Source organism: Larimichthys crocea, chromosome XV (genome assembly GCF_000972845.2).
Source record: "Larimichthys crocea isolate SSNF chromosome XV, L_crocea_2.0, whole genome shotgun sequence".
Lineage (NCBI taxonomy): Eukaryota > Metazoa > Chordata > Actinopteri > Sciaenidae > Larimichthys > Larimichthys crocea.
Window position 1 is genome coordinate 6889124 of NC_040025.1, and position 6226 is coordinate 6895349.

The window sequence follows — 6226 nt, forward strand, 5'->3', positions numbered from 1 at the left end:
CAGGCAGTCACTTATCAACACTTCATAAAATCAAATAGTTTATTCCTGGGCCTGGGTCATTCTGCCAAGCCTTGACGACGTGTTTCCACTGCTACCTCACAGCAGGGATTAACCTGAGGCCAACCAATGATGGTGAGAGGAATGCCCACATAATTCAGATTGTTGTACGTCTTATTTTAGTGTTTCCTGTGTTAATTTACCACATAAGTGTGTGTGTGTTTTATGAACTGCATCTGTTAACTTCCTGTCAGCTCATCAGTAATGAGTGGAAATAATGTTTACTGTTCATTTTTGTATACTGTAATGTTTTAGCCTTCTTGATCAGTCTAATCTTCCCAAGGTTAGCCAGCCACATTTTTGGGAGGCTGGTTAATGTTGCTTTTCATTTTTTTCACACTGTAATGGATGTAGGTGACTAAAAATGATCAAAAATCATACAGACACTAAATCCAATAATATGTAGAATGCTAACTGAAGATAAAAATGGAAGGTGATGTTACTGTAGAGCTGACAGGAAGTTAACAGTTTGTGAAATAGGTCTACGTCACACATTGTCCAAGTAGAGTTTCTGCTCCACATAAAGAGCTTTCCACTGGCAAACCAGTGCTTTGCTTTGATTGGTCAAGGAAATGCAGTGTGTTTGTCAGAGCTTCATTACCGCTCCATGCCCGATCCTCCAGTGAAGATTGGTCTAATTAACCTGCTATGGACACGTTCTGTGCTATTGCAAGAAGTACAACAAACAGACCCAGCTGCATTAAGCTGTTCTATTCTCTTAACTGGTTTGTGATCAGCACAACACCAGCGCATAGTCAAGGTGAACTGTGTTACCTTTGCTGTGAAGTGCAGTGGAAAAACTCATCGTCAGCAGGGCTCCACAGTTCTTGGCATAGCATGACCACCCCACTGGAAAAACACTACAGATCCAATACAGACCTGCCACTAATTTGAAATCTGTTACGCCACAATAAATCTTTTTTCCTCCATGTTATTCAGATTTAAAAGATTAGTTTACATCACTGGTAAATCACAGATTTAAACAAGATGCCGTGTTCATCAGTGATCTGGTCCTGGTCATATTTAGGACAGAGCCAGCCTAGCTGTTTCTCTGTATACCGCCAACTGAAGGCTGCTACTGAAGCTTCACATTTTTACAGATGTGCATTCTGAGTCAGCAAGTTTAGCTGCACTGGCCTTCGCACATTGCTATGACATCAGTCATTTATAGAACAGACGTATGATCAGTTAGGATCTTGGAACAAAATTTAGACTTGACACAATTTTCCTGCTGCTCATGTTGGAGTAGTGAACTTAGTTTTATGAGGAAGTATCAGTCAAAGTTTTGAAGTATTAATTGCCAGACACAAGGCGTAATGAATGAGAAACAGGACACCATGATCTATAGTGTGTCATGTATACAGTGGTCCCTCGTTTATCGCGGGGATACGTTCTAAAAATAACCCGCAATAAACAAAATCTGCGAAGTAAGTTTTACAATTATTCTACATGTTTTAAGGCCGTATAGCCCCCTAACCACACACTTTTATACACCTTTTTACACGCATTTTGTACAGTACTCCCTTAGTTAATCAGGACGCAGTACACGTGCGGTTCTCCCTTAGCCAGTTCAGGACGCAGAACACAATGCACGTTCATACTGTACAGTACACTGTAAAAAAAAAAAAAAAAGCATGCAAAATTACACTTGAAAATCTTCGAAACAGCGAGTCCGCGAAAAGTGAACCGCGTTATAGCGAGGGACGACTGTATATCCATGTTTAGTCCGGTGCAAAACGACACAGTGACTGGCTTCAATCTCCTGTACCGTTGAGACCGTAAATGTGCTTTTTCTCTTGTTGTCCAGCGTTCTAAAGAGGGAATGAGCGATGGTAAGGGAGGTGCAGCTAGTCTTAAATTTGAGATTTATAGATCATCCGAGCAGAAATTACAAACAGGCTTCTCAGAGCCTGTATAAGCAAGTTCTTTCATTATGCTCAGTATCTGTTATGAGTCTAACACAAGCACTCCATCAGAAATAATCTAAAGACTGATTTCATAAATTTAGTTTGTTATAAATGAGCCCGCCTGCTGAAGATGAGTCATGATTTAAAATACTTGTCTGGATTGCTCATCAAGTACTGATTACCTGTGCTGAACAAAAAACACATGCTGGTCCACCCTGTATCAATAATTGATTAACTGTTTTAATTTAGCAGTGTCTGATACATTTTGTAATGTAGTTTTAATGTGCATGTAAAGCTGACCATGATCCATTTAATGCAGTAGCTACTACAGAATCTGATAAATTCAATGTTTACAAAATTGAATTGGTCATTTTGACAAAGCAGCCTGGTAGACATCGTAGCTCAGATAAACCGCTGTATTTGCAAACTAGTGTTATGGAATTTTCTATCCTTAGGTTACACAGGTCACGTGTAGGCTTCGAGGTCCTCTGCACTATTAGTTGTTTGGTTTTGCCTTAGAACAGCAGGGGCCAGTCTATCTCAACACTATGGTGGCCAGGGTCAAAGCCGAATGTTGCCTTCCTAGACATAATGGATAGCTTGCCATTGATGTTTCATTAGCATAAACAGACAATAGTATCTCCAAACTAGAATGTGCTGACAGTAACACTAACATGGATAAAAACATTCTCTTTGACTAGATCTGGGCGTATAATATTTGTGGTGTTATCTTTGGGTTTAAAGTCTGACCACCAGCCTGAGTTGGGCAGAATGTGAGACAGACTCAGGCACTTCTGATGAACTTTGAGAGTGTCTCTAATTCTCTTTGGCCAAGCATCAATAAATATTACAGCACAAGACAAAACTCGATAAAGACTGAGCACACAATCAGTATTAAATGAGAACTTTATTCTTGGCCAAGGAGCGACAACAGTACGAGTACAACAGTCGCAAAGTTCTCTCTGCTGCTAATACATTCAACTGCTCCTTTTGTAGACATTTCTCCCCCTCCCTTTCGTCTGAGACCATAAAAAGGAGAGACCCTTATTGCATCGGGGGGTTACCCTTGTAAATGTCTGCTTTACTCCCCCTTCTACACCATGGCTGGTACCAACATCTCCGGGACAGAGAAATGTCAGAACACAAACATATCAGTGATTTCTCCACAACCAGAAGACATTTCTTATTGCCCTACTTCAGCTGTCAGATGCAGGTAAAGTGAAAGAGATGCATACACACAGTTTCATGTCCTCCTCTGGAAGGAGCTCAGGTTAAATAATTTAAATTTAGCTGCCTCAGTTTCATGGTCCTGGTACTGTTAATGCTGGCTCACTGTCAAGTCTTATTGGGACCCTTGAATACACCAGAGCCATTGTTTTACCTGGTGGAAAAACGGAAACCGCCAATGCCAGTCTTTACTAACCATGACAATGACTGCAGGTTAAAATGGGCTTTACAGGTTGGTTAGTCCCCACAGTACCAGGACCACACCAGCATAGGTAGAGTCACACTGGAAGATTGCTGCAGGTATCAAATACTCGGTACCAACATGGCTGATCAAATGAGCTTTTTCAAGGTGATAAAGGACAAACCTGAATGAATGAGCAGAGAAACATGGTGGGTGCAGAAGCTTGCTTATATACATCTTCTGACTGAAAGAGGGCTTGTTGTTTGGGCACAGATCTAAAGTGACACCTTCATTCATACAAACAGAAAATACATGAAACTTTATTTTAGCTTTAAAGACTCAAACAATAAAGACAAATCTAAAAGTACCTTTGTCTTTTTTAACAGATAAATGTATTAGTGCTTCCATTAAAGAAATCTGACAACATATTTAAGTATCTTATCTTCCATTAAAGAAATCTGACAACATATTTAAGTATCTTATCCGAAGAGTATTTTTCACATTTGTTGTAAGTAGGCCTACTGGATATAATCTGTCTGGGTTAAACTAGTTCTCCACAGTTTTCCTCTGTAAGAACCTCATAGAAACAATAAACATTTCATCCAAATTCTTTCTGCTCAGAACAAAGACAAATGTTTCCTGTCGTGTGTGTGTGTAGTATGAACAATAGACAGTGTATGCATGATGCCACACGTTTCCCGGCTCATTTACAAATCCTCAAAGACGTGGATCATCATCTGAATGACGCCTGGGTGCTGCAATCAGCAACCTGACCCACCTGTCAATTGTAACCCGTTGGGAAATTAGTGTTACTAAAAGACAAATTATTTCCTTTCAATGAAAAAAAAATTTCAATGAAATTCGCTATTTCATATTTAAATCATTATTTTGTTTAACTCAGATGTCTAATTTTCAGTCAGTAAGCAAAGAACTTGATAACAAATACGTTATTGGTTCAGGAGGAATGATTCATTCCCATTGGTGTAACATGAACTAAGTCCCGCCTTTTCGCGGTCTGACGTGAGCACAGCGAATGAATGAACACAAGCTGAAAATGCGAGTGAAACTTTCGTTAATGAAACTTCACGTGGAAGGAAAAGAGTTGGAGAAAACTTGATGACATGTGTTCATTGTTTCTCGCTGAGTTTTGAGTATAATACACGTGCTGCACAATATGGGGTGCCGTTTATTTAACATTTAGCATTTAGATTTAGATTTAAATGTTAAAAATATATCTTAAGTTCACAAATATTGTTCTAAATGTGCAAAAAAGTGACTCTCAAATTCACAAATATTGTTCTAAATGTGCAAAAAAGTGACTCTCAAAAAAATCAAACTAGTTTTTTAAACATTGTTTGAAGCTAAATGTGACAAAACGTTGCTGTTATTTTCAGTGCGAGCCACTTTACAAACGGCATTTCAGTTTATTTTTACATTTGCTTATGGCCATTAAATAAGTTGGTTGTACAATGTAAAAGTTGACATTTCACATGTTAACATTGCAGTACAACAATTATCTTAAATTCATGGATTAAGTATTAAAGGTTGTATTAAAACAGATTTTAAAAAAGTTAAAGTTGTACAGTTAAAAAAGATACCCCTGGATTCTTGATCCTGGATCCTGGACTGGACTGGATTCTCTCCCTGACGAGGGGGACCTGTCGAGTACCTGGATTGAGGAAGCCTATGAGCTATTCATCTGCCCTGCTATCAGCGTGGTAGGATTGTGGAAAAGGATTTCAGGAGACGGCTGAACTGAATGAAACTCTTTCATTATGGGGGGGAATATTTTATTTTTAGTGCACCAGATTCAAAAGACATTTAATTGAGTAAGTATTAAGTAAGACCGGTCTGCTGTTGTGAAATGTTACAAATCTATCTTAATACAATAATTTTTACAGATGTGCATTCTGAGTCAGCAAGTTTAGCTGCACTGGCCTTCACACTTTGCTGTGACATCAGTCATTTACAGAACAGACGTATGACGTATGTGTCATGTATATATCCGTGTTTAGTCCGGTGAATAATGACACAGTGACTGTTACAAATCTATGTTAATACAATAATTTTGCTACAACTTAACTTTGTGTCCTGGTTACTCATGGTGGCGTCGTGTTCAATTCATTACCCCTCCCTATGAATCTGGATTGAACTGGTCCAGTGTGCACTTATCTTCTAGGCGGGTTACACAATCAAAGCTGCCACACTCTTAATTCTGCATAACTTTAAGCCTTAATATCATTTGAACAGGTTAGTTGTATATAAATATAAACTCAGTACAGATGTCATGAACGGGGAAATTAGCTATAGAGACTAAAACTGTTTTTACCAGGCTGTAAACATGTTTATTTCTGCTGTGAAGTTGGACATTTGAACATGGGGACTTATGGAGACTGACGTTGTGTAGCCAGCCCCAAGTGGCTATTTGAGGAACTGCAGGTTCTGGCCACAGGAGGTTGCCGCTTGATCGTGCCCCATCTTTTCAGGTCAGCCTGTCATCATGTCTGCTGTGAAAAGGTCTCTGCACCTTTACCTGAACAGGTTGTGCCCACAAAGGGTTCAGTGAGGGAGATTTTGAATGGAACAAACTCACATTAACATGAATATGGTACTTGCAATTACCGCACAGCTGTACTGCTCTTTATTTTAAAACATATGGTGTAAATATATTTATATTGTTTATACTTGTAATACTAGATTTTCTTTACAAATCCCTTCGTATGTGAAAAATCATACTTGGCAATAAACCTCAGCCTCTGTTGAGATCACGAGCTCGTGGACTTCACATGGTTAGGGTTAATGGATGTTTCAGTGTGCTACATGAACACTCGCATCATTGTGAACAAACAACACA